At 44.8% G+C, this 12,526-nt stretch overlaps 1 long non-coding RNA gene across 1 annotated transcript; it reads right to left on the bottom strand.

Annotated features, from left to right (window-relative positions):
* Nucleotides 1–5,638: 5,638 nt before the first annotated feature.
* LOC134903979 (uncharacterized) lies at nucleotides 5,639–12,184 on the bottom strand. The gene is made up of 2 exons (XR_010175754.1): nucleotides 11,595–12,184; nucleotides 5,639–8,116 (listed from the first exon to the last, which is right to left on the bottom strand). It is a non-coding gene; the product is annotated as an uncharacterized LOC134903979 (long non-coding RNA).
* Between the last annotated feature and the right edge of the window lie 342 nt (nucleotides 12,185–12,526).

Raw genomic sequence — 12,526 nt, 5'->3', positions numbered from 1 at the left:
CCGACAAACAATTAGTACCGGTCCAGGCGTCTCAGAAACACCGTCAGGGGCTTTAAAAACGCCCATTTACCTCAGTCGGTCGACACAGACACAGACACCGACACTGAATCCAGTGTCGACGGTGAATAAACAAACGTATTCCTTATTAGGGCCACACGTTAAGGGCAATGAAGGAGGTGTTACATATTTCTGATACTACAAGTACCACAAAAAAGGGTATTATGTGGGAGTGAAAAAACTACCTGTAGTTTTTCCTGAATCAGATAAAATAAAATGAAGTGTGTGATGATGCGTGGGTTTACCCCGATAGCAAATATTGGCGTTATACCCTTTCCCGCCAGAAGTTAGGGCGCGTTGGGAAACACCCCTTAGGGTGAATAAGGCGCTCACACGCTTATCAAGTGGCGTTACCGTCTCCAGATACGGCCGCCCTCAAGGAGCCAGCTGATAGGCAGCTGGAAAAATATCCTAAAAAGTATATACACACATAAGGTGGTTATACTGCGACCAGCGATCGCCATCAGCCTGGAGATGCAGTGCTGGGTTGGCTTGGTCGGTTTCCCTGACTGAAAATATTTGATTGATATAGAGCATTTAATAGGATGCATTATATATTTATGTATGCGAGATGCACAGAGGGATATGTGCACTCTGGCATCAAAATAAGTGCGTGGTCCATATCTCCCAGAAGATGTCATGGACACGACAGTGGTCAGGTGATACATATCCCATACGACACATGGAAGTATGGCCGTATAAAGGGAAAGAGTTATTTGGGGTCGGTCCAACGGACCTGGGGGTCTCGGCAACAGCTGGAAATCCAACCTTTTTACCCCAAGTTACATCTCAGCAGAAACAGACACCGTCTTTTCAGCCTCAATCCTTCCGTTCCCATGAGGGCAAGCGGGCAAAAGGCCAGTCATATCTGCCCAGACATAGAGGAAAGGGAAGTAGACTGCAGCAGACAGCCACTTCCCAGGAAAGGAAGCCCTCCACCGCGTCTGCCAAGTCCCCAGCATGACGCTGGGGCCGTGTAAGCGGACTCAGGTTAGGTGGGGGTGTAGTCTCAAGAGTCTCAACGCGCAGTGGGATCACTCGCAAGTTGACCCCTGGATCGTACTAGTATTATCCCAGGGGTACAGATTGGAGAGTCGAGACATCTTTTCCTCGCAGGTTCCTGAAGTCTGCGTTACCAATGGCTCCCTCCAACAGGGAGGCAGTATTGGGAAAAAATTCACAAGCTGTATTTCCAGCAGGTGATAATCAAAGTACCCCTCCTACAACAAGGAAAAGGGTATTAGTATTCCACACTATATTGTGGTACTGAAGCCAGACGGCTTGGTGAGACATAGTCTAAATCTAAAATCTTTGAACACTTACATAAAGGTTCAAATCAAGATGGAGTCACTCAGAGCAGTGATAGCGAACCGGAAAGAAGGGGACTATATGGTGTCCCTGGACATCAAGGATTACCTCCATGTCCAAATTTGCCCTTCTCAACAAGGGTACATCGGGTTCGTGATACAGAACTGTCAATATCAGTTTCAAAAGTTGCCGTTGAATTATCCACGGCACCCCGGGCCTTTACCAAGGTAATGGCCGAAAAGATGATTCTCTTCAAAGAAAAGGGCATCTTAATTATCCCTTACTTGGACGATATCCTGAAAGGGGCAAGTTCCAGAGAACAGTTGGAGGTCGGAAAAGAACTATCTAAAGTAGTTCTACGATAGCACGAGTGGATTCTAAATATTCCAAAAATCGCAGCTGTTTTTCCGATGATACGTCTGCTGTTCCTAGGAATGATTCTGGGCATAGTCCAGAAAAAGGTATTTCTCCTGGAGGGGAAAGCCAGGGAGTTATCCGACCTAGTCAGAAACCTCCTAAAACCAGGCCAAGTATCAGTGCATTAATGCACAGGAGGCCTGGGAAAAATGGTGGCTTCTTACGAAGCGATTCCATTCGGCAGATCTCACGCAAAACTTTTTCAGGGAGATTTGCTGGACGAATGGTCCGGATCGCATCTTCAGATGCATCAGCATATAACCCTGTCTCCAAGGACAAGGGTGTTTTTTCTGTGGGGGCTGCAGAGTGCTCATCTTCTAGAGGGCAGCACATTCAGCTTTCAGGACTGTGTTCTGGTGACCACAGATGCCAGCCTGAGGGGCTGGGGAGCAGCCACACAGGGAAGAAATTTCCAAGGAGGTGTGGTCAAGTCTGGAGATTTCTCTCCACATGAATATACTGGAGCTAAGGGCAAGTTACACTGCTCTGAGCCTAGGAAGACCTCTGCTTCAAAGTCAACCGGTGCTGATCCAGTAGGACATCATCATGGCAGTCGCCCACGTAAACAGACGGGGCGGCACAAGAAGCAGGAGGGCAATGACTGCAAGGATTCTTCGCTGGGCGAAAGATCATGTGATAACACTGTCAGCAGTGTTCATTCCGGGAGTGGACGACTGGGAAGATTTCCTCAGCATGAATGAATTCCACCCGGAAAAGTGTGAACTTCATCTGGAAGTTTCCACATGATTGTAAACCATTGGGAAAGACCAAAGGTGGTTATGCTGGCGTCCCACATAAGCGCCAGGTCTAGAGACCCTCAGGCAATAGCTGGGACGCTCTGGTAACACCGTGGGTGTACCAGTCGGTGTATGTGTTCCCTCCTCTGTTTTTCATACCCAGTGTATGGAAAATGATAGGAAGAAGAGGAGTAAGAACTATACTCGTGGCTCCGGTTTGGCCAAGAAGGACTTGGTACCCGGAACTTCAAGAGATACTAGGAAGGATCTTGATTCAGCAAGAATCATGTCTGTTCCAAGACTTACCGCAGCTGCGTTGACGCCAGGGCGGGGGAACGCCGGATCCTAAGGGAAAAAGGCATTCCGGAAGAGGTCATCCCTACCATGGTCAGAGCCAGGAAGGAGGTGACCGCACAACATTATCACCGCTTAGGTGAAAATATATGTTCCATAGTGTGAGGCCAGGAAGGCTCCACGGAAGAATTTCAACTAGGTTAATTCCTACATTTCCTGCAAACAGGAGTGTCTATGGGCCTAAAATTGGGGTCCATTAAGGTTCAAAATTTCGGCCTGTCGATTTTCTTCCAGAAAGAAAGTGGCTTCAGTTACTGAAGTCCAGAAGTTTGTTAAGGGAGTACTACAACCCCCTTCGATGTCTCCAGTGACACTGGGCGATCTCAATGTAGTTTTGGGATTCCTAAAATCACATTGTTTTAAACAACTCAAATCTGTGGATTTGTTATATCTCACATGGTAAGTGACCATGTTGTTGGTCCTGGCCTCGGCCAGGTGAGTGTCAGAATTGGCGGCTGTGTCTCACAAAGCCATATCTGATTGTCCATTCGGACAGAGCAAAGCTGCGGACTCGTCCCCAGTTTCTCCTTAAGGTGGTGTCAGCGTTTCACCTGAACCAGCTTATTGTGGTACCTGCGGTTACTAGGGACTTGGAGGACTCCAAGTTGCTGGATGTTGTCAGGGCCCTGAAAATATAGTTTCCAGGTCGGCTGGAGTCAGGAAATCTGACTTGCTGTTTATCCTGTATGTACCCAACAAGCTGGGTGCTCCTGCTTCTAAGCAGTCGATTGCTCGTTGGATTTGTAGCACAATTCAACTTGCACATTCTGTGGCAGGCATGCCACAGCCTAAATCTGTTAAGGCCCATTCCACAAGGAAGGTGGGCTCATCTTGGGCGGCTGCCCGAGGGGTCTCGGCATTACAACTCTGCCGAGCAGCTACGTGGTCGGGGGAGAACACGTTTGTAAATTTCTACAAATATGATACCCTGGCAAAAGAGGACATGGAATTCTCTCATTCGGTGCTGCAGAGTCATCCGCACTCTCCCGCCCGTTTTGGGAGCTTTGGTATAATCCCCATGGTCCTTTCAGGAACCCCAGCATCCACTAGGACGATAGAGAAAATAAGAATTTACTTACCGATAATTCTATTTCTCGGAGTCCGTAGTGGATGCTGGGCGCCCATCCCAAGTGCGGATTATCTGCAATACTTGTACATAGTTATTGCTAACTAATTCGGTGAGCCATCTTTCAGAGGCTCCTCTGTTATCATACTGTTAACTGGGTTCAGATCACAGGTTGTACAGTGTGATTGGTGTGGCTGGTATGAGTCTTACCAGGGATTCAAAATCCTCCCTTATTGTGTACGCTCGTCCGGGCACAGTACCTAACTGGAGTCTGGAGGAGGGTCATAGGGGGAGGAGCCAGTGCACACCACCTGATCTGGAAAAGCTTTACTTTTTGTGCCCTGTCTCCTGCGGAGCCGCTATTCCCCATGGTCCTTTCAGGAACCCCAGCATCCACTACGGACTCCGAGAAATAGAATTATCGGTAAGTAAATTCTTATTTTCTGAGGTGACCCCAGGTACCACAAAGAAGGGTATTATGTTTGGGGAGAAAAAACTATCAGTAGTTTTTCCCCCTTCTGAAGAATTAAATGAAGTGTGTGAACTAGCGTGGGCTTCCCCCGATAAAAAATTGGTAATTTCAAAAAAATTACTAATGGCGTACCCTTTCCCGCCAGAGGATAGGTCACGTTGGGAAACACCCCCTAGGGTGGATAAAGCACTTAGGCGCTTATCAAAAAAGGTGGCACTGCCGTCCCAGGATACGGCCGCCCTAAAGGAACCTGCTGACAGAAAGCAGGAGGCTCTCCTGAAATCTATATATACACACACTGGTATTATACTGAGACCAGCTATTGCCTCAGCATGGATGTGCAGTGCTGCAGCTGCATGGTCAGACTCCCTGTCAGAAAACATTGACACCCTAGACAGGGACACTATATTGCTAAACGTAAAGCATATTAAAGACGCTGTCTTCTACATAAGAGATGCGCAGAGGGATATTTGCCGGCTGGCATCTAAAATAAGTGCACTGTCCATTTCTGCCAGGAGAGGGTTATAGACCCGGCAGTGGACAGGTGATGCAGATTTTAAAAGGCACATGGAAGTTTTGCCTTATAAGGGTGAGGAGTTGTTCGGGGATGGTCTTTCGGACTTAGTGTCCACAGCAACGGCTGGGAAATCATTTTTGCCACATGTCCCCTCACAACCAAAGAGAGCATCGTATTATCAGGTACAGTCCTTTCGCCCCCAAAAGAGCAGACTGGGTAGAGGCGCGTCCTTTCTGCCCAGAGGCAGAGGTAGGGGAAAAAAGCTGCAGCATACAGCCACTTCCCAGGAACAAAAGTCCTCCCCCGCTTCTTCTGCTAAGTCCGCCGCATGACGCTGGGGCTCAACAGGCGGAGCCAGGTACGGTGGGGGGCCGTCTCAAAAACTTCAGCAATCAGTGGGCTCGCTCACAGGTAGATCCCTGGATCCTTCAAGTGGTATCTCAGGGGTACAGGCTGGAATTCGAGACATCCCCCCCCCCCCCGCCGTTTCCTCAAATCTGCCTTACCAACGACTCCCTCAGAAATGGAGGCTGTGTTAGAGGCAATTCACAAGCTGTATTCCCAGCAGGTGATAGTCAAGGTGCCCCTACTTCAACAAGGACGGGGTTATGAAAGGATTTGACCTTATTTTCTTTAACCCTCGATGTGATGGCCTTACAGACGTCTGGAGTGTAAACTTTTAACCACTAGGTACATGCACACACAAGCAGTTAAAATTCACACTGTTTATTATAAAGTTAACAAGAGTATATAAGACAATGCATATGGGTGGAACTGACAAGTGTAAAAGGGCTCATTGGCTTAGGGGTAGGTGCCTGGGTGGGGTACGTAGGGGTGGTTAATACTTGACATAACATAATTGGATATAGCAGTTGCCAGGCAGATGTTATATATGTTGCATCAGGCGAAACTTAACAAAGGATCTTTTAGTAACACACAGAAGTAGAAAAAGCAGGTTTCATCTAGTAGAGAGCTGACCTTGGATGCCAGACCCACACAAGCCTGGTATCTGTATGAGAGACAAAGGCATCTAACACAGGGCAGCAGCATCCATTGCAAACACATAAGAGTTCATAAAGCATGTTTTAACCCTTCACTAGGGAAATAGAAATATTCACTTTTATACTGTAATTATTATAAGGAAACTGATCATATAAAAAGTAATATGTACAAAGACAGAAGAGGTAACCCTTCAATCCCCTCTTAGAATCATGATTATTATATGACATGATTCTTGAGTGAGGCTCCTTTCTTGTTCCTCCAGTTCTTGAGATATTGGACATAATCGTCGGGTCCCTTACTATCAGAGGAGGTGACAGGACTGGTGGTTATGTCATAATACATCAGGGCCTTATCAATGCCTTTGGAGGTAAGTTTCTTTCCACAGGGAATTACACAATAAACTATAATGCCTAAAAGAATTAAAGTTATGAGTTTAAATATGCTTATTTGCACAAGAGCCTGTTTCCAATTTTCAAACCACCCAAAATATTGGCTCCATGGGTTATCAATACCTGAATTTTTCTTAAGTTCTATGGATAAGGTTTCTAACTTGTTTATGGCTAAAGTAACCTTACCATTGGGACCAGTGTTGTCAGGAATATATGTACAACAGCCTTCCACCTTACTAATGTAAACACATGTACCGCCTTTTTCTGCTAGGATCATGTCAAGGGCCATTCTATTTTGGAATGTCATTTGGGAAGTGGCTTCTAGCTGTTCAGCTATACCTTTAAGAGCATCTTTGGTATCATTAACAAATCTTTGTTGATTATAATATATATAATTAATCCAGGCTACGTTTTTATTTACAGTTTCCCACATATGTAATAAATGTCGCCTAATGATCTAGTTTGGTTGACTAAAACAGTTGTTCTTTTATTTGCACAATACCCTGGTTGGGAAGGTTTTTAAATTTCTCCCTGGGGTGATGTTAGATGTATAACAGGTATAGTTTCCAGGATATATGGTTATGGTGCTTCCTGGGTTGGGATTTTTTGACAATATGGGATATTCCCTTTTCCACATTTCGCACTGACTGTCATTTGTTTTGGTGTCATTAAAAAGGCTGAAAAAAACAATTTTCTTGTTCTAGGGGTATATTAAGGGGCACTGTACCTAGGTGGGGCCTAGATTTGCCACAGACATAACAGTTGCTTTTATTGTGTTTGTTAGCACTATACTTCATCCATTCCAACCAAAAATTAATGTCAGAGAAACCAGTTTCAATAGCTAGGGTGTCTTCAAAGGTAGGGTTAGTAATAGCCACCATATCTTTAAAAGTGGCAATATGGGGCTTTAAAGGTTTGTTTTGGGGAGCAATTTTAGGCTGGTATTTTGGGTTTTTATACATATCCCATAAATAAAACATTTGCCTTGCACTATAATACCCTGCTTGCCACCATATACCAAGTACATAAGTCTCATTGTCGCTTCTGCTAGGATTCACTATGTTTAGTCTAAACCTGTATGAATTTGGGCCTTCATCCATCTTATGAATGGATAGTCTAGAAAGTAGGGGTACTCCATATTTGCTCCATCTATTCTTTGCAAACGATGGGCCATATTTCCAATCTACTCCTGTATTCCACCCCACAGCTTCCCAGGAATTACAATTAGATCCATAATATCTATTGTCATAGTACCATTCGTCAGTAACACAAATATATACTGTCTCAGACATTCCTGATTTCCTCCTTTGTTGTATATAATATTTGTCATCAGCAATTTTGGGGAACATAAAATAGTCAAGGATATATGTGGCTACGTGTGTATTGGAGGAATTGTACCACAAGGTGGGGATCCCATTAGTCTGTGTAATATCAACCTCACATATTGTGTGGTGAGTGAGGGCCAGTAGGGCTATCAAGGTAGTCCCCAGGATAAAGATAGGGGACAGGTTCCTCATCTTCTTCTGTTCTTCTTTCTTCGCTAGGTGGGAGGTCAGGGCTGTCTGCCCCGGTTCGTACCTCACTGGAATCACTTGCTTCCCTCTCTAGGTCTGGTCTAGGAACCTTTTTTACTCGGGATGCATGGATCCAGGTAGGACTTTCCTCTGTCAGGACTGCTGTTCGGGTAACTGCTACGACCTCTGTCTCTGGACCATAGGTGAAGTCTCCTGGGCTCTTGTTCCTGGGGAGCACCTTCACCACGACTCTGTCTCCGACTTTAAAGGGGTGTGTAGGTTCCTGTGGATTCAAAGGGTTTTTACAAACAACCTCATGTTCAATTTCATTCAGTTTTGTTATCAGGGACCTGACATACTCTTCTCTGATGAGTTCTAGATCTCCTTCCTGTATTACTAGTGGTTTCCTAGCCCAGGGTGTAGGAAAAGGGTCTACCCATTAGTATTTCAAAGGGTGAGTATCCTAGAGTTTTCTGTGGGGTATTCAAGATGCTGGCGCTTAGCTTTATTAGGGTTGTTCCTGAGGCAAGTGATGCATCTGCTAACATACTGGTCCACAAGTGATTTGGCATTAGTAACATAAAAATCACTGGTTAGTAGGAGGAGTGTTGTGGCTTCACCACGGTGACCAACACCACGGCACTGGGCAACGAGCAAAGGGGCACTGGACTGGGGTATACAGGGTTTCCCCTCTTTGCAGATTAATCCTGATTTAGGATTTTTTCTGCAGAATTGGGTAAGTCCAGTCGGAGAGATCAGTATTAGTCGCAGCAGCTTGAAGTTGAGTGAGCAGATGGACGTTGTCAAGGGAGGGACATGCTCTAGTGAGTGCAATGAGTTCTGCAGCTTGCGCGGACTGATAAGGTATTGGTAGGGTTTCCAACACAGTATCAGGGAGGGTGACAATGGCATAGCTAGCCTGGTATGTATTGTCATTGGGCCTACTACAGGAGTCGTCAACAAAAACAATGTCTGCGCCTGGTATGGGAACGGGAGACATGTCAAGTCTGGGAGAAGTTTCAGCTTCAATGGAAGCAGCACAGTCATGTAGGTCGGGTGGTTCATCCTCGGGACCTTTCAAGCCTAAAAGGGCATTGAGAATGGGTGCAGGGCCAGAAGAACTAGCAGTGTACTTGATGGTAAGGGTAGGGTTACTCAAAAGGAGTACTTCATATCCACTAAGGCGTTGTGCTGACATGTGCTGTGTGTAAGCCTTTAAGTATTGCCAGGACATCATGTGTGGTGTGGAGTACTGTGATGTGGCCTAAAGTGAGGGTAGTGGCCATTTCTGCAACCATTGCACAGGCTGCCAAAGCCCTGAGGCAGGCAGGCATACCTTGCACAGACACTGGCATGACTTTGGAAAAAAAATGCCACGGGGCGCAACTTCCCTCCATGAAACTGTGTGAGCACCCCCGCCATGGTTTTACAATTGTCCCTTGCATATAGATGGAAAGGTAGTACATAACTGGGGAGGCCAAGTGCCGGACTTTTCATCAACATACATTTTAAACTTTCATATGCAGTTAACATTTCTTGTGACCATTGTACAGTTTTAGGTTTGTCCTTCAGTGTGGCTTGTCTCAAAATGTTATCACAATAAGAGCAATCAGATATCCACTGTCTGCAGTAATTTACCATACCCAGGAAGGACAGTAGTTCCTTCTGGGTAGTTGGGGTGACCAGGCCCAATACAGACTGTATGCATTGTGGACTGACTTTTCTCTCTCCCTGAGTGAGCACAAAACCTAAGTAATCAACATGCTTTTTACACCATTGCATTTTTATTTTGGACACCTTGTGTCCACATTCACAAAGCCAGTTTAGTAATGAAACACCATCCTCTCGGCAGGCCTCCTCAGTTTTACTACAGAGCAGCAGATCATCTGCATACTGTAGCAGGACTGAACCATGGTGAGGTTGCCAGGGCCTCAATGTGGCCTGGAGACAACAGGTGCGTCAATAATCTGCACCAGGTAAGTTGTTTACCCTCAAAAGAAAAGGCAAAAAGTAATTGTGTCTGTGAATCTACAGGTATGCTGAAAAAAAAGGCATTCTTCAACACTCAGAAAATCTGTAAGAGAAGAACGCAGCATCTGCAGGGATTGCAGAAATGAGTGAGTTTACATCTGGAACAATTGGTGCAATTGGGACAATTAACTGATTGATCGCTCTGAGATCCTGTACAAATCCCATACTACCATCAGCTTTGGCAACAGGGTTCACAGGAGTACAGTATGGTGATACAATATGTCTGAGATACCCTGTTGTAAGAATTGCTGTATCATGGGGCGGAGACCTTCTATCTTTTCTGGTGAGAGGGGGTATTGCATAAGTCAGAACACAAAACACTGGCTGCTGCACCGCTGTCCACTAAAAAGGGAATTTTACTTCCATTTATAATAAGTGGCAGCAGAGGTGAATCTCACTATGACGGGAGAGTTGAATAAAGGCTGGGATACCCTCCTCCGGGCCCCGTCAGTGCGCGGGGTCTTTGGAATGTTCCCTGACTGCGGGGTTGGTTCTGTCTGTCAAAGCGTCTGGAAGCTCTGATAGTTATGAGTGGGCGCAGGTTTCTTTTTACAAGCTACAGCGACAGGCAAAAAAAACACAGGCAAAAAAAACTTCCTTCATATGTGTATAGCTGCGTCCTTTGCAAGTTTTGCGTAAATAAGATATACAGCCATCGAGGGTAATGGTGGGCTTGGGACAGTGTTTTACTATTATCTAAACTCTGGGTTATTGGTGCGTTAGGGATAGAGCTAGTGGACGCACCCTCCAGCAGTGAAGTTGGAAGCGATCCCATTTAGTGTGAAAGGGTTACTGCTGCCAAGAGATTTGTGTCTCTGAGCGCAGGATACATTGGAATGCAAAAAAGGGGGGGGGGGGGGGGGGCGAGAGGGATTTCAAAGACTTACAATTCCTCTGCAGCTTCGCTTCTGTGCTATTGGAAACTGACATTTTTTCTTAAATCTCCATATAGAAAAGGTAATTACTGCCTTCCCGTAGGAATGGGTCCCGTCCTGCTTTCTCTGTCCATCCCGCTAAATTATCCACCCATGGGTTAACTAAATAATACTCTGAGGTAGAGTTACGGGCAACATACATCCTGCATGTCTCACCAGGGAGGGGCGGGGGATATGCAGTTTTTTTTACTCTGACTAGAGCCCATTGTCAGACAGTAATATAAATCAACAGTACAACTTTTTAAAAGAAAATTATCTAAAATATACGACACTCTACTTATACATAGGTCCCTCCCATAGTAAAAATGCAATCTACACCAGCTTTCTACGCAATTTCCACAACAACCCACAACAACTGTCTATGCAATATCACAACAAAAATGCAGTTTACAAAAAAAACCTTCTATGCAATTTCACAACAAAAAGACTTTCTATGAAATTTCACAACAAAAAAAATGCAATTTACAAAAACTTTCTATGCATGCATTAGCTAACACCAGTTAATTAGTCATTGACAATATCACAATATTATCTGTATAATGAGAACATGAAATCTTTTGACGGGTACGCTTACCTTCGTACAAGATGTCAGAAAAAATACAGCGTTTTAGACAGGAAGCAAGAAAAGTGTTTGAGTAAAGATATCTGGCAGACGAAAACTTACCAGCCGTCTGGACCAAATATAAGAACTTATCTCACTACAAACATACAGAAATATATAGGCGATCAAATCGGGGTATTCTCTACGTTACGTATAGACTCCCCAGGTCTATTTTAAGTATCCCAGATACTAACGTCTTTGGAGAAGTGCGCTCGGACCCCTGGTCCCTTCTCAGACGTATCTTTAAGTCCCAGACATTAAAGATTCTATGTATCCCTGATACCTGTTTAAAAACTTCGTAATATTAAGTCCCGGACTTAAATATTACCTTGTCACGTGTTCCCGGAACACTGACACGGATTCAGCTTCAGTGTATGACCGCAATCCCGCATAGCAAAGACAGACAATAAATCTTCTATCTTTATTATTCGGGGACGATCACTATATCCCGGACGAGCCCCCAGCTGAAAGGATTTGACCTTATTTTCTTTAACCCTCGATGTGATGGCCTTACAGACGTCTGGAGTGTAAACTTTTAACCACTAGGTACATGCACACACAAGCAGTTAAAATTCACACTGTTTATTATAAAGTTAACAAGAGTATATAAGACAATGCATATGGGTGGAACTGACAAGTGTAAAAGGGCTCATTGGCTTAGGGGTAGGTGCCTGGGTGGGGTACGTAGGGGTGGTTAATACTTGACATAACATAATTGGATATAGCAGTTGCCAGGCAGATGTTATATATGTTGCATCAGGCGAAACTTAACAAAGGGATCTTTTAGTAACACACAGAAGTAGAAAAAGCAGGTTTCATCTAGTAGAGAGCTGACCTTGGATGCCAGACCCACACAAGCCTGGTATCTGTATGAGAGACAAAGGCATCTAACACAGGCAGCAGCATCCATTGCAAACACATAAGAGTTCATAAAGCATGTTTTAACCCTTCACTAGGGAAATAGAAATATTCACTTTTATACTGTAATTATTATAAGGAAACTGATCATATAAAAAGTAATATGTACAAAGACAGAGGTTACTATTCCACAATGTTTGTGGTACCAAAACCGGACGGTTCGGTGAGACGCATTTTAAATTTGAAATCCTTGAAGACATATTTAAGA

The sequence above is a fragment of the Pseudophryne corroboree genome, chromosome 1 (assembly GCF_028390025.1).
Source record: "Pseudophryne corroboree isolate aPseCor3 chromosome 1, aPseCor3.hap2, whole genome shotgun sequence".
Lineage (NCBI taxonomy): Eukaryota > Metazoa > Chordata > Amphibia > Anura > Myobatrachidae > Pseudophryne > Pseudophryne corroboree.
The sequence above is the reverse complement of the archived record's forward strand: the minus strand, read 5'-3'. Positions and strand labels throughout refer to the sequence as shown.